At 34.1% G+C, this 25,012-nt stretch overlaps 1 long non-coding RNA gene across 1 annotated transcript; it reads left to right on the forward strand.

Moving 5' to 3' along the window:
* The first annotated feature begins 608 nt into the window (after window positions 1-608).
* Window positions 609-24,683, forward strand: LOC148937430 (uncharacterized). The gene is made up of 2 exons (XR_016138456.1): window positions 609-1,180; window positions 19,984-24,683. It is a non-coding gene; the product is annotated as an uncharacterized LOC148937430 (long non-coding RNA).
* The last annotated feature ends 329 nt before the right edge of the window (window positions 24,684-25,012 follow it).

Here is a 25,012-nt window from a genome sequence, read left to right on the forward strand (position 1 = left end):
AAATGCAATAAAATAAAAAATATACAAAAAAAGTGAAAAAACATCGGATAAAACTTTCAGATTAATTTGTGAAAAGTAATTTATGAAAAGTAATTTGTGATAATTTGTGAAAAGAGTTTTAAAATAAACGATATGTAATTCTATATCAAAGTTTTTATTTTTACCGTAATTCTGTAAAATAATAAAAAATAGAGTAAAATAAAAATTATAATATTTAATGAATCATGCATGGTATATTTGCTGCATACTTAAATTTTAATGTCATTTCCAATTTTGTTTTATTTTATATATATGACACACAATATACTTGTTTTTTAAATAATGAAAAAATATAAAAGAATAATTTTTTAAAAATGCGAATTCTTAGAAAAATATGATAGCTATTTAATAATTATTTAATAATTTATTAATTATTTTAAACAATAATATATTAACAAAAAATGTTTTGAGACTAATAATAAATGGTTTTTTATAAATAGTCGGTTCGTGTTATTTATACTTATTTCACTTAAGCTTCTTATTCTTTCTTTTTCCATTTTTCACAAATATATCTATCCTGCTTTAAATATTGAAAATTCTAAGCAACGCGAACTTACGTTCGTTACATATGTTCGAACCATTATTTTTTTTTTTAGAAATATGATATGATATTCCGCAAATACGATTAACGTACAAATAATCTCAAACTTTTCTTTAACATGCATACAAGTATAGACCAATAAGAATGCATTAATGTATAGTATATGTTAAGCATGCGCAAAAAGTATTTCCGGACACTTTTAGAAAAAGAGAGACGTTTCTCTCTCCAACCTCCCACGAACATAATCATATCTGTATTATTAGTCTATACGGTCTATAAGGTCTATGATGATGACGCATACCAAAAAATTTTTATGGGGACAAAGGATGTCCGAACTCAACGGCCTGAGAAGAACTATGCAAGAGTGATAAAAACGGACGATATGGACACGACCATTGGCTATCGAGAGACACGGGGTGCGTTCCTTTATTCATTCCTCATGTACTCATGCTATGACGTAATGGAAGTATACTGCAGCTATCGTTCCGTTTTGTCACCGACGAGATACTATTAAAAACCGACAACCGTGGATAAATTTCGTCACCACCAAACCTCGGAGGCCCGGAGATAATTGAAGAATGTTGATATTACTGTTTTAAGGTATAATACATTGTTATAAAAGAATTGGCAGACACATGTGTATGATTCACATATTTATTGTGGTAAGACGTTACATGACCTTACGGGAGCGATCTCGCATGGCGATTGCCCCGGTTCACGCATCTTATTATAGTTTACTTCGTCATGATCAGATGGCACAAGCCGCCATCACATAACATCCTTCCCTTCTTATTCGTACATACAATATAACGGATACAATTTTAAATACAGATAACTGAAGTGAAATACAGAATACAGATTTATAAATGCTCTGCGATAAATGGAATACCATTTGAAATATAGATTAATTTAAATATAAATACAAATAGAACGGTAATCAATCGAGGCGCACAAAATCTTTTAAAAGTCTTCTTGGTTCGCGATGAGCAGGTCTGTTGTAACATGGAGCTACGATGTTGTTACGTGGGGCTACAACTGGAATATTTTGTTCCTGCCTTATTTATTTGATTATCGTTTGCCTCAACATTTGGATTATCATTATTCTCGTTTACATTTTGATTAGTCTCATCCTCTATAAAAATAGGGTCATTATTCACATTTAATCACATTATTCACATTATCATTTAATTGCTTGTAAGGAGCATGTATCAAATGCCACCTGTTTCTTTGGATTGTTGAGCCTCTTTGAGTTTTTAGTATATAAGAGTTTGGTGTATTCGCCGTGCGGGTTATTTCCGCATAAATACGCATATTGATACCCAAACTTTCTCACCAATCGAAAGACTAGATAATTTTTTAGCTCTATGCCTCCTGTTATATTGATTTTTCTGATATAATTTCTTTTCCGTTTCTTTTTTAAAAATCGTGTGTGAGGGTGTCACAAAGGTGTTTAATTTTGAAGGCAAGGTAGAAACGAATTTTTCTTGAGAACAACATTTCGGCGGGGGAATAACCATTATCAAGAGGCATAGACCTATAGGATAATAAACCTTTGTTTATGTCGTTACATTTTTGGATAATAGATTTTGCTATTTTAATAGCCGGCGCCATTGCTTTCTGAATACTCTGGCGAATTTTGAATGTGCTTGAAATCAAAGTCTTTGGCAAAATTATTAAATTTGGAGGAAAATTGTGTACCTGAGTCGCTTCTGATAAGTTCAGGTATACCCAATTTAGTGAAAATTTTCTTACATTTTTTAATAACTGCGTCTTCGCTCAAATTTTTAAGAGAGAAAATCTCAAAGTATCAGAATAATAATCGGTTATAATCATGAACCATTTATTATGTTTGAATAAATCGATCCCGACTTTTTGTCAAGGACGATCTGGAAACTTTTCTGCGACAAAAGGTTCTTTGAAATTTTTCTTCTTCTCTACATTCGGGATAAAATTCGATAAGGTTTTTTAATTGTGTGCTCAGACCTGGCCACCAAACAGATTGTTTCGCCATTTTGTGTCTCTACATTTTGTTATGCCTAAATGACCAGTATGTATTTTATAATAATATCTAGTTGTAAAGGAGGTAGTATAATAATTCTGGAATTGTATATAAGTGTATCTTCGCAAACAGAAATATTGTCTTTTAAATGATAATACAGTAAAAATCCGTTCTCCAACTTATTTTTTGCTGGCCATTTATTGCGACAGTAATTGATTAGTTGTAAACAAATATAATCTTTACAAATATAGTTTTTTTGCTCTTGCTTGATTTTTTCGATAAAATTTTTTAAAGCAGGTAGATTGTCCACAATGAGATTTACATAGTTTTTTATTTCTTTATAAAATTTGTCCTGCTCAGAGCAAGTAATAGTGTTAATATTTCTCGATAAATAATCAGCTAATACAAGTTGTTTACCCGTTGTTTACCCGATACGTTATCTACGGAATAATTGTATCGCATTAGTCTTAACCTCATACGTAGAAGTTTTGGAGTTAGTTCATCCAATTGTTTGGTTTGTAAAATTTGTAAGAGCGGTTTATGGTCGGTCTCTAAAATTAAATTATGTAAACCTAAAATATATTCTTTAAAGTAATCCGCATCAAAAGTTAGTGCATAAGCCTCTTTTTCGATTTGGTTATAATTTTTTTCTGTACTGTTTAATGGTTTTGACGCGAATCCGACTATTTCGCGTTCATTCTTTTCGCCGATTTGCATTAAGGCTGCACCTATACCGTAACTGGAAGCATCCGCTTGCAAAATATTTGTTTGGTATAATGAGCAAGTGTGGGTGCATCAATTAATAATTTTTTAACCTGCTCAAAGATCTTCTTTTGAGGTTCTAGCCAAATAAAATGAGCATCAGACTTTAATAATGAATTAAGCGGTTCTAAAATATGTGATTCATTAGGGATATATTTACCCGCGTAATTGACCATTCCCAAAAACTGCAACAAAGAATCTTTGTCGGTAGGAAGTGGGCATTTTGCAATTACTTCCACGCGAGATGGAAGTAATTGTAGCCGACATCTTTTTGCGAAATCTCATGTCCCAAAAACACAACTTTATTAACACAGAACTGGCATTTTTGCTTATTTAGGGTTATGTCAGCTTTATTAAGTCTTTCCAATACTATACGTAGATTTTTATCATGTTGTTCAACCGTCGCGGCGTGGACAATGACATCGTCGATATGAATTTCAACGCCCGGTATATTTCTCAAGATTTCTGAAAAGTACTGTGCGAAATAGTCGATTGCGCAATTTACCCTGAAAGGTAATCTTGTATACATAAGGTGGTGTTACATAAAATTACGCATTAATAAGGCGTAATTATGGTAGTAAGTGGTTGGCTAGCCTTATTTAATTTAATTTGATGAAATCCGCTTTTAGTGTCTAATTTGCTGAAAACTTTAGAGCCTTTCAGGTTAGCAAGAATATTATTAACTTTTTTAACCGGAAAATGCGATCTTTTTGTATCTTTGTTTAATTGCGAAAAGTCGCCACATAGCCTTATTTTATTCGAATCTTTACGCGGCACAACTACGATTGGACTGTACCAATCTGTGAGAAAATCGACCGGTTTTAAAGTACCATCTTTTACTAAAGCTTCTAAGCTAGTTTTAACTTTTTTGAGCAAAGGAATTGCTACCGTGCGAGGCGTTGACTGAAAAAATGGTTTTACATTTTCCTTCATGTGTACATGTAATTCTTTTTTAAATGAACCTATACCTTTAAAGAGATGTGGATATTCCGTATATGGATCAATTTTAGATACTTTTAAATTCGAGTCAATTTTATTTATTTACTCTTTTCATCAAATCGAATTTTTTAATTTCTGGTTTGCCTAGCAAATTATTTTTTAAATGTTTAAATACGTAAATATCCGCATTTACATGCGTATTATTTTTTGCTAAGTTTAAGTTTAAAACTTCCAGAATCGGCAATTGTTTGCTGTCAGGTAACCATTTTTTCAGTAGTTTTAATTTTACTCACATATTAACTTGGCACGCTTTCTTCGGCAATGCAGAAAATATTTGCGCCTGTATCGATAATAAACTTCCTAGGCTTCTTGAATTCCTCGATATACGCAGAGAACATGAAGCTTTCTTTGGATGACTCATGTGACTCGACGGCGCCCAGAAAAACAGAGTTGTCATCATGTTCTTCTTGTTCTTCTTGTTTCTTCAATCCTTCTCACACGTTGGCTGTTATTATTATGATGTCCTCTGGGGTTTTTGGTTTTGCATACCTTATCCCAGTGATCTTGATTCCGCTTTTATGAATTATTTGCCGGACATTTGCTTACATCGCTATGTTTATTTAATTCACAGCGACCACAGTCATCGAATTTGTTACGATTATTATTATGATGATGACTGCTATTGTAATTTTTGTAGTTGCCTTTATTTTTATGAGAATCATTTTTTTTATATTTTATTAACATCAGCTTGCTCGGAGGGAATATTTTTCCTCATATTTTTTTCCTTCTTTTGACTGGACTTCAGCTTGCCTTACAATGTCGATCGCTTTTTCCACTTTTAGATCCGAGATAAGTTGCAGGCGCTCGGATGTACGAGAGTCCCTGATGCCGATTACGATGCGATCGCGTATAAGTTCTTCTTTTAACGTACCAAAGTTGCACGATTCCGCCAATGTATTAGATGTACAAAAATGTTCTGAGCTTTAGATTTTATACAACCGAAATAACCATTTAAATTTTATATATCTTCCCGTCCTTTTGCGGTTTTAAAGCGTTGACATTTGACTTTCTAAAATGCCATACGGTTTGGCGTTTGATGAACATAACCTCAAAAATCAGTAGTGTCATGATGGCAATAACAAAAGAACATATTCGATTTTCCATCCACTTCGCGTTTCATTTGAAAAAAAATGCTGAAGCCACTGCAATGATTTGTGCTGCATATGGAGAGAACGCTGTAAGTCATACTACATGTAAAAGATGGTATCAAAAATTTCGCCAAGGAGATTTTAGTCTTGAAGATGAACCGCGTGCTGGACGCCCTCAAAAGATTGAAATGGACGAATTGCACTGCTGGATATAAACTCTGCGCAAACTGAAAAGGAGCTTGCAGAACAGCTTGGCGTTACGCAGCAAACCATTTCCGTACGTTTACATACGATGGGAAAGGTTCAGAAGGAAGGCAGATGGGTTCCGCATGAATTGTCCGAAGACAACAAAAATCGTCGGCGTGACACTGCACTCACTTTGCTTTCAAAGTTCCGGAAAAAAGATTTTTTGCATAAAATCATTACAGGTGATGAAAAGCGGATTCTTTATGATAACTCTAAACGTAGAAAATCATGGGTTGACCCTGGTCAACTTCGACATCGACACCAAAGCCCAATATCCACGCCAAGAAGGTTTTGCTTTGTATCTGGTGGGATTGGAAAGATGTGTTGTATTAGGAATTGTTACAACCGGGTGAAACAATCACGGCAGACCGCTACCAACAACAATTGATCAATTTGAGCGATGCATTAGAAGAAAAGAGGCCATTTACTGATCAAGGACGTCGTAAAGTGATCTTGCTTCATGACAATGCTCGACCACATATTGCGAAAGCGACTCAGGATCATATCTTTGCGTTAGGCTGGGAACTTCACCCGCACGCGGCGTATAGCCCAGACATGGCGCCTTCCGATTACTACCTATTTCGCTGCAGCATCATTTGGCTGATACACATTCTGTGAGATTTGAAGAGATACGAAAATGCATTGATGAAATTGATGACTTTATCGCTTCGAAGCCGGTGAGCTTCTATCGTCAAGGAATTCGCAAGCTACCCGAAAGATGGTTGTTGCTATGAAAGATGGTTGAAGTTACCCAAAAGGTCGTTGATGCAAACGAGGAATATTTCGCTGATTAATATTTTTTTGTTTGTTTTTGAATAAAGATTGAATTTTACAAAAAAAAGCTCAGAACTTTTTTGTACACCTAATAAAAAAGATTATTTTTTTATTAGTAATTGAAAAATTTATTAAAATAATAAAAGGAAAGTTAATGATTTCTAAAATAAATCAGAATAAATAAATCATTAAGAAATAATCTGAAGAAAGATATAAATCTTAAGAATATAATAATAACATAGTTTATGATTTGAAAGATTATAATTAAAATATAAAATGGTTGATTGAATTATTTATATTAAGGGATTATTATATTATAATAGAATGAGGTGAATTTATAAATTATAGAGGAAAATATATGTAAAATTTTATTAATATTTAATATTAATATATTTATGTAAATTTATATTTTTTTATTGATTTAAGGATAAAATGAAATGAAATTAAAAATTATTATATTTATTTTTATGGGTTAATTTAATATATATATATATATATATATATATATATATATATATATATATTATGACCGCCGCCCCTGAAGATAGTCCCTCATACGAAATTTACTAATTGTTAGGCGTCAGGCACGAGCGCGTGCCATCCTATTATACCAGAAAGAAAATCTCAGGATTATCTGCTAATAAAGTTTGAATTCGCATACGCTATATAATGATCCGGCAACCCGATTTGATGGTAGAGGGGGGAGCTCGCGGGAGAGCGAGAAAGAAGATAATCAAAATAATGCGACAAGAATTATAATAATTAGAATATCTTTAATTTCGACTCGAATCTCTATATGCTTTTATCTCGATCACTTTTTCGTGATATAATACATGTCGAGGAGTCTCGAATCGTGCAACGACAAAAGGTACAGAAATTTTCACGTTAACTGAGTAAGACAGCAATGCGATACAGTACTCGGGAATACACACGGCAACGACGTGTCCGAACTACGCTTCTGTTGGGTGGTTCGAGCTCACACAAGATGCCGATTTAATTCGCAACACGTGATCTTATACATCCCGTGAACGACACAGCTATCTCTACAACAGTAAATTCTATGCGCGGCAACCATGCAAACGAGAGTCGTATAAAAAAAACTACAATTATCTCGACTTTCCGTGAGTGACGAAGATAAGAGAAAATTACCGCAACGACTCGACAATTATCACGAGGGAGGCATGTGGCCGGCTCACCGGATGGACAATGACGATGACGCAATATTGTTGCGACCGCGGGGAACGCTTCCCCGCGAAAATTTCTTCGAACCAGCCCCGCGCGATCCCTCGGATTTGCGGGCGAAATCGACGGCTTTACAATCAGAACGTTCGCCTCACCAGACGGCAATTCCTTTTCCTCGATCTTCTGCCTCTCCTCGTGACTTGCGATACTACCTGGCTCCTGCGTCCACTTAGCCACTTAGATACTTACTCCTGCGTCCAATAAGCTCCGCACGGAAAAGTGACTCTTCCTTGCGAACATCCTCTCCTTCCTCCTTTCCTTCCTCTCGCGACATCGTAGTGGTCGTCATCCCTTCTCTCCGCATCGATCAGCGCCGCGGCGCGATCCGCCACTAGATCCTTTAGATTTCGGCGCGGATCCTAAATGGTCCGTGCTCCGCTGACCCCGCGGGAGATTCGAAGGCGGCTATCCTTCTCGGCTGAACCTGCGACTTCTGAAGATCCTTTTCTGGTACGTCGATCCTTCCGGTGAGAGGTGGCTGTCTCTCTCGGCTCGAATACTTGTCCTTATGCTCTTTGGCTCGTCTTCCTCTGTGTGAGGTTTCCTTGCTATTTCGCGAGGAGTGGCGCCTTCCCTTTTGTTCGCCTTTCGATCCCCGCGTTGTATGGGTCAGCCTCTTGATTCCTGAAAATGTCGCCCTATGGGAATCAGTATGTAGAGAGAAAGAAATTCGGCAACTATTTAAGGCGATACGACCTGATAATTCCCTGCACCCGGTGGCGGCATCCTCTGCGTACCCATCATTGGTCGTCGTGGCGGCGGTGATACACAAATCTAGTGGCAACCGTCAATCTCGTCGCTTTAATTTAGTATTGCAGAAGCTAAACTCGAAACGACAGTAAAAAAAAAGGAAATTCGCGCAATTACACACGCAGTTCGCGTTGCCCGTAGCTCGTCCGCGCTCTCGTCCTTCTAACGAGTGAACGCAGGAATCAGAAATGCTCCGAATTGACCCAATTAAATCTTCGGCCTCAGGGCGCACGTCACAACCCTCCCCCTTCCTTGGAGAGGACCGAGAAGGTCTTGGCTATCGGCGAACGTCGATAGCCGTTAATCTCACCAGCAAGAAAACAAAGAAAATTTTTTAAATCCACGATGCTTCTCGTCATCTCCCGGTCGGTCTGCTACCTTCATCTCCAGTCGCAATCGGTCACAGATATGTGTATAAGCGAAAGGGTAATTAGAATAAGTATAGGCGTTATTCTCAACGCTACTGCTCAACATTTTAGTATTAGAACTTTCGTCTCTAAATAACTTCAGGAATTTGCCATTAGCAGATAGTGTGTTAGGTCTGGGACACCTTGTATAATTATTTAATTAATTTAATTGCTTCCTCATTTTTTATGAAGAATTTTATGAAAAATTTAAAGAAATAATATAAGTTTTATATAATATATAAAATATTTATATATATATAAATATTTATGAATATTATAAAAATATATTATATTAGTGTGGTAATATATTAAATTTTTTTAAATTAAAATAACAATTAATATAAAGAATTATTTTAAGAAATTAAAATTATTTAAGTTGTTTGTTGTAAATTTGTATTGTTTTGTTTAAAGTATTGTTTAAAGTATTGTTTGGGAGTTTATTTTATAATTTATATAATAGTGATTAATTGGATTAAAAGAAGTTGTTAGTTTAGTTGTTAAGATTATGGGTGTTTATTGTACTGATTTGATAAAGAATTGTTGCTTGATAGAGGTGGGAGTGAGAGATGATTGATTATTAATTTAGTTTATGTTAAAATATTTTATTTACAATAAAAAGATTTACATTATATTATAAAATTTATGTGTAAGATTAATAGATGTACTGATTGGAGTATTTATTTATTGGGATATATATTTATATTTATTTGTAAAGTGAGGTGTAAGATTTTTAGATTTGGGAGTTGCGTATAAGTAGGTACAGAAGAAATATTTATTAGTAGTTGATCGAGAGAGTTAGTTGATTTTATTTAATAGTGATTGATATTAAAGATACTAAAATTTAATTATATAAAAGAAATTATTTAGATTTAATTTATGTTTAAAAAATTTTTTTAAGAATAAAAATATATATAAATTTTTAGGATTTTAATATTTTAAATAATTTAAATAATTGTTTTGAATTATGGATGTTTATATTTAATTTGAAAATTATTAGAATGTTAATTGTAGTAATTTTTATGTTTAAAAATAATAAAAATAATTCTAACAATTGCGATTAAACTATTATTTTAAGTAAATTAGTTTAGTTTTGTTATATAAAAATAATTTATGAATTTTTGTCTAATAGTAAATTGAATTAGTAAATTTGGCGGTATTATAATTAAAACTTGTTGTATAATTTGATAATCCACGATAGGATGAACCTGTTTAAAAAATTTATATATATTTATATATTTATATACTTGTTTAAAAATTATATTATTAAATTAATAATTGGAAAATTTAATATTTAATTTGAATTCAAATCAAAATGTAGTTTACACAGAGTTTAAAATGAGCTACAGTTGAGTAGATTAATATTGAATATCGATTTTTAATAATTAATTGAAGGAGGATTTGATTGTAAATTTAATAAAATTTTATTAATTATTGATTATTGATTATTGATTTATAATGTGTACAAATTGCCCGTCATTTTCATGAATCAAGGGGATCATAAAGCGAAGGACGAACTCCGGTGGTCGTCCGTTAATGCCATCTAAACGGAATTAAAGAAATGTCGATAACGATCGATAATTTAAAATGTTGATATTATCGACAATATTAGATTTATATATGTAATTTTAAAAGATGTGTGTGTGTGTGTGTGTGTGTGTGTGTGTGTGTGTGTGTGTGTGTGTGTGTGTGTGTAGGTATTTCTCCAATTGTTTACAAATAACGCATTAGTAAATTAGTAATAATCGGTATCGTCCAGGCATACATTTTTGCCAGTAACGTCAAACAGACGCTTCTGATTATAATTTTTATCAGTATTATTCAAATAGACGCTTCTGATTTTTATTATTCGAATCATACTGTAGTATGAAATATCGAATGGAATTCTCTTCTTTATTCTCATGAGAATGCAATTGATAATTTTTTTTTGTCTTTCTGATTGTTTACAGATAATTTTTTGTTATAACCAGTACTGCCAGAACTGACGCTTCTGGCATTCGTTTTGCAAATACCGTTAGAATAGACGCTTCTAATTATTATTATTCGAATCATACTGTAATATGAAATATCGAATGGATTTCTTTATTCTTATGAGAATGCAATTGATAATTTTTTTTTGTCTTTCTGATTGTTTACAGATAATCTTTTGTAATAACCAATACTGTCGCTTCTGGCATTTATTTTGCAAGTACTGTCAGAGCAGACGCTTTATATAACTTTTTTCTTGTCTCTCCGATTGTTTATAAATAATTTATTTATAATAACCAGTACTGTCAGAACTGACGCTTCTGACATTTATTTTGCAAGTACCGTCAGAACAGACGCTTCTGATTATAATTTTTATCAGCATCGTCCAAATAGATGCTTCTGATTTTTATTATTCGAATCATATTGTTATATGAAATATAGAATGGACTTCTTCATTCTCATGAGAACGCAATTGATAATTTCTTTCTTGTCTCTCTGATTGTTTACATATAATTTATTTGTAATAACCAGTATTATCAGAACTAATGCTTCTGGCATTTATTTTATTTTGCAAGTACCGTCAGAACAGACGTTTCTGATTATAATTTTTATCAGTACCGTTCAAATAGACGCTTCTGACATTGACGAAACACTTTTCACCATTGCATAATTATAAGAATATAATTGTAAATAAAATAGTTATGAAAAGAGCGCTTTCTTCTGAGCACGTAACTTCGTGTCACGCTCTGTCTCGATTCTAATTGTTTTGACCATACCGCGGCGGGTTCACGTGTGCGAGGCACGCACATAAAAGACGAGACACGTACATGTGCGCTCGGCGCTTGGCAACGTTGGGTTGGCCGAAGAAAACAGAAATATCATCCTACTCTCTCGCATCGAAGCGCCGTGTGTAGAGAATAGGAATATTGTTGTACACGCACCAGCAGAAATGATGTCCTGCGCTCGGCGCGCGGCTGCTACACATACACGAAGCGCGTACGTCCGTGTCTCCGCGAGGCGCGAAGGAGATCGCGAAGCGGGAAGAAAAAATAGAGGGGGTAATTAGATGTTGCATCCTTAACGCAAGACGCACGATCGAAAGAGAAAGCATAATCGGACGTGATATAAAAGGACGTGATACCGATTTCGATGTTCCTTTGCTGTCTCACACGTTTACTATCTCGACGCTAGTGGCGAGTGAGAGACCGCGGTGTCTTTATATGTCGTATTTTTCTTTCTTCCATCTTGTTCTGATTAATTATTGATTATTTAATGATTATTTATTTATTTAATTGATTGTTTTAATATGATTATTAATTGTTTAATTATCGCGTAATAATTCTTTTATTATATATTTTAAAAAAAGTTATGTAAAATTATAACTATCATTGCGGTTGGACATTGAATATCTTACATCTAGCTGAAGCAACCGATATTAAAAATTATTAAAAAGAATAATGAATTCGCGAAATTGTATATACATACACTCATATATACATTTCTGTACACACATAAGATACATATAAACAAATTTTCGGGTGAGACACATTGCCGATTGGTCGATTAAATAAAAAAATTTTTGATAGGTCTCACTAGAAAATTTTTAGGCATTGGCTGATGCGAGTGGTGTGTCCGATTGAAAATGTGCGCATCTGGAACGCTCCCAAATTTTCAGGCACGCTAATTTTTTATATCACGTTTTCAAGCCTAATTGTAAAAACTATACATTCTTCCTGCATGTAATTCGTACTTCCTATCGGTATCATTTTGTACAAATAGACTGCCAAATTTTTATATGAAGCAAATATTTGCACATGACAGTTCTTGACTCCATATTGGACTAAGAGTCGGTAAAAAAGATAGAAATTTCTTAAATTTTTTTCGTTCTTGGTATAAAGTCGACCGGTATGACTTATATAGGTGCGTATACTTTAATTGTGAAAAAGAATTTTTAAATCTGCAAATATAATTAGGAAATTAGAATGCCGGAAAATTAATCGGTTTGATTGATAAAACAGAACAGACTTTAGGATCCTCTTAAGTGTCGGTCCACAATAGGTGATTTAAGCTTTAAGACGTAAGAAATTGACCAATTATAATCGAATATGAAAAGAATAATCGACTATGATTGGTCAATTTCTTACGGCTTAAAGATTAAATACTTATTGTGGACCGACACTAAGGGGATCCTAAGTGTCAGTCCACAATAAGTATTTAATCTTTAAGCCGTAAGAAATTGACCAATCATAGTCGATTATTCTTTTCATATTCGATTATAATTGGTCAATTTCTTACGTCTTAAAGCTTAAATCACCTATTGTGGACCGACACTAAAGTGACGAGAATTACCGACATTACAATGCATCAAAGAACTTCTTATTGGTTTGACAGATTGCAAAATCCTTTCAGGCAATTAAAAGACGCACAAAAAAATATGCGGAACAATCGATTTAACAAGTAAATAAGAAAAAAATTAAAAAATTCACGTAATTTTAGCTCGTACAGCTGTTACATCAGATCTTCGTTTCCTTAATACAAAAATTCTACAGCTCATATATACAAAATGAGTACGTTCCGCACTTCGGAATAAGATGAATAAACAATATTATATTTTTGGATTTATGATTGAAAGCTTAGAAAAAAAATTTGAGATTTGAACAGATTGTGTATGATTTTACGCGTATATATATGCTTGGCGCAGATATAAAATGATAAGTAGAGCAGTAATTGTAGTTGACAGATCTTGCAATAGACGGCGTTGCAGAGGAAAGATAAAAACAAACGATCTATGGGATCAATAAAACGTTCAATAAATTTGCTTGCTAGAATAAAGTGAATTTAATTTTTTATCGAAATTGACTATCCTGCACTTCTTTTTTGTGCTATGTTTCAATTGCACAAAAGGATTTTATAATCTGTAAAGCCAATTCAAAGATGCCGGCTGTAATGTGTCGATAATCCCGTCAGTATTTTCAATAAAAACAGTCAACGTATAATTTGTGTTTTTACTTTAGATATATATATATATCTAATATATGATGAAAGATATTTATTAGATTTGGAAAAATAAACGAAGACTGATTGGATTTGAACTCGGGATTCCTCGTTTACTAATCTGACACTTAGTCTGCACGACCACGATGGCTCCTCTCTGTTAGCTGTTTATATTCCGAATCTCTTGCATGACCACTTACGGTCGTTTAATTCTTACAGCTCGGCCATTCTGGCATTACATTCGTCCCGAATGTACTGAGTCTTCATCTACCGGAATTTTATCCGAAACTTGGAGCTTCTGCTCCCAAATTCGTTCACTTTTTTGAACAATCGACATTGGAATACTTTTACTCCCCGAATTGGTTCATTTTGAACAACATGACGACACACACAAAATCGACACACACAAAATTCCTATTATATATATATATATATATATATATATATATATATATATATATATATATATATATATATATATAAGTTTTACAGTCTCGTATGGACAAAATAATACAGTTCCGCACTTTGAATTACTTTAAAGAACAATACTGAGCTTGTAAAATTATAATCTGAAACCTAACAGAAAAGATCTATGCATCAACAGTATGCGTATAATCATTTCTCACTTCGACAATGAATGAGAATGAAGGATTCTGATTGGTCCATTCTTTCATGCCTTATACGTTATGCAAGGGAGAAACACGATGTCTTATTTCGACGAATATAAAAGTTTTGCAGCTTTGTATGTACAAAATGATGCAGTTCCGCACTTCGAATTAGTTTAAAGAACAATACTAAGCTTGTAAAACTACAATCAAAAGCATGACAAAAAAGATCTAAGCATCAACAGTATGCGTATAATTATTTCTCATTTTGACGACATCGTCCGTCTTTCTTTTCGTGTACTCATCCTTGTCTTTCATCAGAATCAGATTGCAATGCCATAAAATCGCAGCGTTTGATTCTGATATTTTTAATGTATGCACGATTGAAATAGTTAAAACGTGCATATACAGACATTTGCGAAAAGAACTGTACTTTATTGCATTGTTACATACACAATTTATTACATAATTCATTCTCCTGTTTACTATCGCACATCAAATTTATTTCGGATAAATTTATTTCTCGAAATCGGCCGCTGCGAGACATACACACGCAAGACGAGGCACGTACATGTGCGCTCGGCGCTCGGCAACATTGGGTTGGCAGAAGAGAACAGAAATCATCCTACTCTCTCGCACCGATGCGCTGTGAGTAAAGAATAGGAATATCGTTGTACTCTCTCGCGCTCTCGACTCATATGAGAAGGAAATAGAAATATTATCGTACTCTTTCGCGCTCCATACCGTGCGGTCGTCGAGCGTCTTCGATGTTACCTGGTCACCGCTCGTTATTGTTGATATATATAGTATAAATTAAAAAGAATAAGCAGATATGAAAATAATGTATGAAAAAATTCAAAAATTGTTATATGCTTTACTTGTCATACTTATAATGACCTGTTATATAATTTTATAAAATTATAATAACTGAACAATCTAATAAATGAGTGAGAATAAGTACGAAATTATTTTCTTATTACAATCTTTTTGTATGTATTCTGACTTAGAAATGGAAAATTTATATTTCAGATAATTAATTATAAATTTAACAAATTGCGCAGATTTTTGCTTATATCAAACAAACAGGAGAGAGAAAGAAGAAATAATATAATTTAATTATTTCATTTATTGTTCAATAAATGTCTTGTCGAATTTGTAAGTAATTACTCAAAACTATGAATTTCTTAAAGATTTTCGAAACATATATTATATATTTATACTGAGAAAATAATTTCATAGACATTCTTATTTATTACACAATTATAATTTTTATACATAAAATTATATACAATTATATATAACGATTTTCGTTTCTCTTCATGCATTGTTAATGTCTGTTTATTCTTTTTAATTCTTTCGCTATACTAGTAATAATAAACGATAATCAAAAGCAGACGCTAGATCATCGCACGGCGCATACTGCGCGAAAGTATGATAATATTTCTCTTTCCTTCTCATACGCGTTGCGAGCGCGAGAAAGTACAACGATATTCCTATTCTCTACTCACGGCGCTTTGGTGCGAGAGAGTAGGATGATATTTCTATTCTCTTCGGTCAACCCAATGTTGCCGAGCGTACATGTACGTGTCTCGTCTTTTGTGTGCGTGCCTCGACACGTGAACCCGCCGCGGTATGATCAAAACAATTAGAATCGAGACAGATGAAGTTACGTGCTCGGAAGAAAGTGCTTTTTTCATAACTATTTTATCCACAATTATATTCCTATGATTAATGCAATGGTGAAAAGTGTTTCGTCAATGTCAGAAGAGTCTATTTGGACGGTACTGATAAAAATTATAATCAGAAGCGTCTGTTCTGACGATACTTGCAAAATAAAATGAATGTTAGAAGCGTCAGTTCTGATAGTATTGGTTATTACAAATAAATTATTTGTAAACAATCGGAGAGACAAGAAAAAAGTTATCAATTGCATTTTCATGAGAATAAAGAAGCCATTTGATATTTTATATTACAATATGATTCGAATAATAAAAATTAAAAGCGTCTATTTGGATGGTACTGATAAAATTATAATCAGAAGCGTCAGTTCTGGCAGTACTGGTTATTACAAATAAATAGTTTGTAAATAATCAGAAAGACAAGAAAAAAAATATCAATTGCATTCTCATGAGCATAAAGAAATCCATCCTATATTTCATATACAGTATGATTCGAATAATAAAAATCAGAAGCGTCTATTTGAATGGTACTGATAAAAATTATAATCAGAAGCGTCTGTTTGACGTACTGGCAAAAATGTATGCCCGGACGATACCGATTATTACTAATGCATTATTTGTAAACAATTGGAGAGATACCTATATACGAGGGTAGTCTGAAAAGTTTTTAGCCTTAACATGAAGATGACGTTACTCGTCAAAACCATTCTAGTACTACAATAGTATATGCTTTGAAAGACTTTTGTGAAAATTTCAGCCATTTTGGACGCTCAGTTGTTGTTTGACAGTCGTTTGTGTCAGTCGATGTCAGTGTTTTTGTAAAAATGGAAATAATTGAATATCGTGCCGTGATTAAATTCTTACATTTGAAAGGCAATACGTCTGCGCAAATTAAAATCGAGTTGGACGCTGTTTACGGGGACTCTGCCCCATCATTTGCCACCGTAAAAAGATGGGCAGCTGAATTAAACGTGGTCGTACCAGCTTGGCTGATGATGAGCGTTCGGGACGCACAAAAACTGCGACCACCGCTGATAACATCGAAAATGTTCACCAAATGATACTGGACGACCGTCGAACCAAAGTTAGAGAGATAGCAGAGGCTATGGGCATATCGAAAGAACGCGTTTGTCATATATTGACTGAAGAATTGGATATGCGCAAGCTATCTGCGCGTTGGGTGCCGCGCTTGCTCACTTTGGACCAAAAACGAATTCGAATGAACATTTCTAAGGCCTTGTTAGAGCGGTTCAAGCGAAACGACTCAGATTTTTTGCGTTGATTCATAACTGTAGATGAAACTTGGATCCACTACTATACTCCAGAGACAAAAGAACAGTCAAAACAGTGGACTGCAAAGGGTGAACCTGCTCCGAAAAAGGTGAAGACGGTTCCATCAACTGAGTAATGGCGACTGTTTTTTGGGATAGTCACGGAATTGTGTGTATCGACTATCTTGAAAAAGGTAAAACAATAACGAGATCGTATTACGCATCATTACTTGATAAGCTGAAGGCAGAAATTGCAAAAAAAAAACGGCCGTATTTGAAGAAGAAGAAAGTGCTGTTCCATCAAGACAACGCACCTACTCACACTTCGACAGTCGCCATGGCCAAAATTCACGAACTGCACTTCGAATTGGTTGACCACCTACCGTATTCACCAGATTTGGCTCCCAGCGACTTTTTCCTGTTTCCTAAGCTTAAAGTTTCGCTTGGAGGACAGAGATTTTCATCGAAGGAGGTCATCGCATACGTAAACGCCTATTTTGCGGAGCAAGACGCCAACTATTATTTGGAGGGGTTAAAGAGGTTAGAGTATCGATTGGGAAAAGTGTATCGACTTAAAAGGAAATTATGTTGAAAAATAAAACTATATTTGATCGAAAAAATACTTGTTTCTATGTTAGGCTCAAAACTTTTCAGACTACCCTCGTATACACACACACACACACACACACACACACACACACGCGCGCGCGCGCGCGCGCGCACAAATCTGATATGTAATTTTAAAAGGTGTGTGTGTGTGTGTGTGTGTGTGTGTGTGTGTGTGTGTGTGTGTGTGTGTGGGTGGGTGGGTGGGTGGGTGGATGGGTGTGGGCGCGTGCGTCTCTCCGATCTAGTTGTCGTTGGTCGTCGTGGCAGGCGGTTGCCATAAACTCCGCAGCAACCGTCGATCTCGTCAGCTCAATTCAGCGTTTACGGAAATCAAACCCGAAGCGATAGTAACAAAAAAAAGACAAGGAAGTTTGCACAATTACATATATGGTTCGCGCTATTCGGAATTCATCCGCTTTTGCCCTTCAAACGGGTAGGACCCAGAAAGGCTCCACATCGCGAGCAGCCACTTCTTGTGACGGGCGATCTCAAGACGCCACGTCACAATATATATATATATATATTAATTTATAATATTTGTATTTATATGAACAGTCTCATATATAAAATATTAAGTTTTTCGTAAAATAAACGAAATAAAGTGTAATTATATTAAACTTAAAATTTTCTTTAAGGGGATTCTAAAACGGAAGACGAACTCCGACGGCCGTCTGTTATTGCCATCTAAACGGAATTAAAGAAATGTCGGTAACGATCGACAATTTAAAAAGTCTATATTATCGACATGACTAATTCCGTTTACTCATATTAATTTTTACCTTATCATTTTACTAAGAGAACATATATATATATATATATATATTGCACATACGTAGTGAAGCGACTCTTTGCTATAGAAAGACATGGAACTATTTGTACTATTGCTATTGACTAGTTGTCTATGATATCTAGTACATATTATTGTAACATATTATTTGTAAACAATTGGAGAGATACCTACACACACACACACACACACACACACACACACACATACACACACACACACATTTTTTAAAATTACATATTAGATTTATATATGTCATATATATATATATATATATATATATATATATATGTTCTCTTTGAGAAAAATACATGTAGTGTCCTTCGTATCCTGACCTATAAGGATTGGACATACCGAACGTCGTGAAGAATGATTATTGCATTGACAATACATGTATACAATATATATATATATATATATATATATATATATATATGTGTTTTCATTTATTTAGTAAAATGATAAGGTAAAAATTAATATGAGTAAACGGAATTAGGCATGTCGATAATATAGACTTTTTAAATTGTCGATCGTTACCGACATTTCTTTAATTCCGTTTAGATGGCATTAACGGACGGTCATCGGAGTTCGTCCTTCGCTTTAGGATCCCCTTAAAGAAAATTTTAAGTTTAATATAATTACGCTGGTTTATTTCGTTTATTTTACGAAAAACTTAATATTTTATATATGAGACTGTTCATATAAATACAAATATTATAAATAAATATATTTATAAAAATATATTAGTTTTTCATATTTACCACAAAAATGGATTAAAAACTTGATTTAATTATATTTAAAAAAATGTATAATTATATCTAATTATATATATATATATATATATTATGACGCCTTGAAATCGCCCGTCACAAGAAGTGGCTGCTCGCGATGCGGAGTCTTTCTGGGTCCTGCGCCTACTCGTTTGAGGAGCGAGAGCGGGTGAATTCCGAATAGCGCGAACCATATATGTAATTATGCAAATTTCCTTGTTTTTTTTTTATTTTTGTTACTATCGCTTCGGGTTTGATTTCCGTAACGCTGACGAAATTGACGGTTACCGCGAAGTTTATGGCAACCGCCTGCCACGACGATCAACGACGACCAGGTCGGAGAGGATGCCGCCACTGAATGCAGGAAATTATCAGGAAATTATCATATTGCCCCAAATAAGTGCCGAATTTCTTCCTCTGTACACAAGTTCTGTATTATAGTACGACGTCTTACAGGAGTCGAAAGGCTGACCTATACAAAACGCGGGAATCGAAGGGCGATTAAGAGAGGAGGTACCACTTCTCGCGAGATTGCAAGGAGATCCCGCATAGAGGAAAGAATACGAGGACGAGTAATCGAACTGGGAGAGACAGTCACCTCTCACCGATTACAAGGAGAGGATCCTCAGAAATCGCAAGCTCGATCACCGTCTTCGAATCTCTCGCGGTGTCAGCGAAGCGCGGCTCATCTAGGATCTGCGCCGAAATCTAAAGGATCTAGCGACTGATCGCGCCGCGGCGCTGATCGATACGTAGAGAGGGGATGACGACCACTATGATGTCGCGAGGGTTCGCGAGGATACGACACTTCTCGTGCAAGGGTGATAGTCAGTGGACGCAGGAGCTAGCTGCCGTGAACTACATGCAAAGATTTTTCGAGACAGAGGACTGAGAAAAGGATTGCCATCTGGTGAGGCGAATCGTATCTATTATAAAGCCGTCAATTTCGCCGCGGATTCGAGAAATCGCACAGGGCTGGCTTGAAAAGAATCTCGCGGGGAAAGCGCTTCCCGCGAAAGTATTGCGCTACCGCCATCGTTCCACCAAAAATCACCAATTTCATCGTTCCACCAATACAAAAAAAAGTTTTTTTCTAAATAAACATGAATTTAATGGATATTCATACGTTTGTGATAAAGTTTATCACGGAAAACGAACCATCACCATGTATGTATAACTTTTATTTTAATATCTTTAAAAATTAACTTTTAAAAAAAATGTAAAATGTGTAATTTGCTTTTTAATCATTAAATATTTATCATGTAAAGAAAAAAAGAAAGGATGTTCTGAAGAAGGAATTTTAAAATATAATAAATTTCGACAAACAAAGAGACATGATCATCCAGCTGATGACCATATAGAAGATATACGGTTATTCAAAGAAACTTTAAAACATAATGTTCAGAACGATTTCTGAGATATGAAAGATATATACGATGACGTGAGCAAAGAGTATGTGTATAATATATGTGCGCATATAAACTTTTTTTCTCATTTTTTAATATATTTGAATTATTCTTTCTTAAACGCTCTAATATTTTTCTCTAATCGTATTTTAGATATCAAATTGTATCTCCTTTAGTATCTTTCCAAAGTATTAAAAAATCAAATGATACATTAGAGAAGATGTTTAAAATCTGCATGTTTTGTATCTTTGCGAGATTTCGCAAGAACATTAAAAAGTGAGCAATGGAAACATTTACTAAAATATAATAAACATTTTCTCAGCATTAAAACTGTAAATTCAGAAGATCGTGGCAAAACACACTTGGTAATATTTGATCGAAATTTTATTCGGACTTTATGCAAAACGGGCACAACTGAAGAAATATTTGCTGACGCTACGTTTAAAACTGTATCTATTTTATTAGAAAATAAAAATAAAAATTCAACTCTTAATAAAACGCGACAACTTTTTATACTTTGATGGCTCGGATATTTAATCATGTAAGTCATTTATAAGTATTGTTAATTAAAATTTATTAATAATATTTTTAAAAAGTAACAATAATTATAAACGCAAAAATTATTGTTTGTATACTGTCCTCTTGTAGGGAATACTTTTTGTATGGATTATTATGGAAGGAAGAAAATGTACAGATTATAAATCAATATTAGAATACATATTCAATAAATTAGCACCATCATTGTGTCCACGAACAGTTATGACCGATTTTGAATTCGCTCTTCAAAAAGCTTTTTTAACAGTCTTACCGTCCGCTGACGTGAAAGGATGCTATTTTCATTATTCGCAGGTATCAGTCTCTCAGTCTCTCTCTCTCTCTCTCTCTTTCTCTCTCTCTCTCTCTCTCTCTCTCTCTCTCTCTCTCTCTCTCTATTGCAAAATCAATATAGACATGATATATTTCAATATGTTCATTTTGGTCAATAATTCCCATTTCCTACATTTCGAGATTATGATTTTTTGGGATGTTATCTTATTTGTAAGATTTCGGGATTGTGATCTTTCGGGACATTGTCACACTTTTTAAATTTCGGGATTACGACTTTTCGGGATTATGAAATTTCGAAATTATGACATTGTCGTTATTTTTTATTTTCATGATTCTGACTTTTTGGGACTATCCATCAATCCCAATCTGTGTTTATGTGAGCTCGAATCACTAGGCGAAGGTGTTGTTCGGACATACCGTTGCGTAATTGCGGGTTACATCGTGTTATTACTTGTTTAAAATAAGGATTTTTGGGTTTATTCTCTGTTACGCGATTCGAGACTCTTCGAAATACCGCGCCATGAGCGGACAAGAGATGATTACGCATAGCGATTTGAGCCAAAATTAAAGATACTCTTGTTATTATTCTGATTAATTCTGTTGCATTATTGTGATTCCTTCTCTCTCTCTCTCTCTCTCTCTCTCTCACGCCCCGTCCCGCGAATTCCTCCCTCGACCTCAAATCGAGCTGTCGGATTGTATAGCATGTGCGAATTTGAACTCTGTTGTGCACAGCCAAGCTTGCGATTTTCTTTCTTGTATGATCGAGTGGCACGCGCTTGTTCCTGACGCCCGACTTTCTGTAAGTTGCGTCACGAAGGACCGTCCTCAGGGGCGGCGGTCACAATATATATACACAAGATGACGTCATTATGACGATAATTTAAAGTCATTTCTCGTCATTCGACGTTAGTGTAAATAATGACGTAAAATAAATGTAACATTTGTCATATATCGAAATGTTATCGTCATAAATATATCGTCATTTAATCGTCATTTTTAAATCATTTTTGATGAATAAATATTGAAATAACATTATTAATTATCTTTCTTAATTAACTATAATATAACTGTAATATAACTAATGTAACTGTAATATAACTATAACATAACTAAATAAGAAAAATATTTCCCATATTTAATACAGTTAATACGATTTAATACAGTTATTAATAAATTCATTAACAAGTAAATAAAATATATACAACAATTTATAAACATTTTCATAAGAATAATGATTCTTATTAAACATAATATAAGTTTATGGTCTTATATATGTAATTAAATTATTTACAAGAATTATATATGCAATCGAGATATTAAAATTGAGACTATATTTATACAATATAGTAACATTCATTAACCAGATCTATCATATTTTAAGCAGAGATCCCGTAATCACTTATTTAGTCATTTCAGCGGGTTTCATCCCTGAAGTTAAACAGCATCGAGCAGGATCTACAAATAGATGGGTGACCAGTTTTAGAAACATGCGATGATACGAGATAAAAAACGTTTCATCACTTTCTCTCATTTTTTTTCATTTTTTTAATTTTTTTTCATTTATTTTCTGTATAAGGATATTTCATGTCACATATATTATAGATTTTCAGTACTAGCAGTCAATATCGGAATGTAACCGTAATTTTGTCGTTACAAGTATAATTTGATCTGTTCATATATAATCATAAACATTTTATCTATTTTATCTAATTTTATCTATTTATATATAATTAGATTAGGTAAAAATCCATACATAATTAGATCTACAAAATTATATTAGGTATACAAAAAAGTTCTGAGCTTTTTTTGTAAAATTCAATCTTTATTCAAAAACAAACAAAAAAATATTAATCAGCGAAATATTCCCTGTTTGCATCAACGATCTTTTGCCACCTTTCGGGTAGCTTGCGAATTCCTTGACGATAGAAGCTCACCGGCTTCGAAGCGATAAAGTCATCAATGCATTTTCGTATCTCTTCAAATCTTACGAAATGTGTATCAGCCAAATGATGCTGCAGCGATCGGAATAGATAGTAATCGGAAGGCGCCATGTCTGGGCTATACGCCACGTGCAGAGAAGTTCCCAGCCTAACGCAAAGATATGGTCCTGAGTCGCTTTCGCAACATGTGGTCGAGCATTGTCATGAAGATCACTTTACGACGTCCTTGGCCAGTAAATGGCCTCTTTTCTTCTAATGCATCGCTCAAATTGGTCAATTGTTGTTGGTAGCGGTTTGATTGTTTCACCCGGTTGTAACAACTCCTAATACAACACACCTTTCCAATCCCACCAGATATAGAGCAAAACCTTCTTGGCGTGGATATTGGGCTTTGGTGTCGATGTCGAAGTTGACCAGGGTCAACCCATGATTTTCTACGTTTAGAGTTATCATAAAGAATCCATTTTTCATCGCCTGTAATGATTTTGTGCAGAAAATCTTTTTTCCGGAACTTTGAAAGCAAAGTGAGTGTAATATCACGCCGACGATTTTTGTTGTCTTCGGACAATTCATGCGGAACCCATCTGCCTTCCTTCTGAACCCATCGTATGTAAACGTACGGAAATGGTTTGCTGCGTAACGCCAAGCTGTTCTGCAAGCTCCTTTTCAATTTGCGCAGAGTTTATATCCAGCAATGCTTGCAATTCGTCCGTTTCAATCTTTTGAGGGCGTCCAGCACGCGGTTCATCTTCAAGACTGAAATTCCCTTGGCGAAATTTTTGATACCATCTTTTACATGTAGTATGACTTACAGCGTTCTCTCCATATGCAGCACAAATCATTGCAGTGGCTTCAGCAGCATTTTTCTTGAGATGAAACGCGAAGTGGATGGAAAATCGAATATGCTCTTTTGTTATTGCCATCGTGAACACTACTGATTTTTGAGGTTATGTGCATCAAACGCCAAACCATATGGCATTTTAGAAGGCCAAATGTCAACGCTTTAAAACCGTAAAAGAGCGGGAAGATATATAAAATTTAAATTGTTATTTCGGTTGTATGAAATCTAAAGCTCAGAACTTTTTTGTACACCTAATATATATATATATATATATATATATATATATATATATATACAGATATCAATTTTCAGGTCAATTCCGAATAGCACCATTGCTAATTATATGTTAATTATATTAAAACTCAATAGATTCAATTTAAACTTGGAAAAATAATTTATATATAATAATTATATATATATATATATATATATATATATATACCGAAAACCACCTTTTCACACACACA

Source organism: Pogonomyrmex barbatus, unplaced genomic scaffold (assembly GCF_055798465.1).
Source record: "Pogonomyrmex barbatus isolate J1 unplaced genomic scaffold, ASM5579846v1 scaffold14, whole genome shotgun sequence".
In the NCBI taxonomy this organism is placed as follows: Eukaryota; Metazoa; Arthropoda; class Insecta; order Hymenoptera; family Formicidae; genus Pogonomyrmex; species Pogonomyrmex barbatus.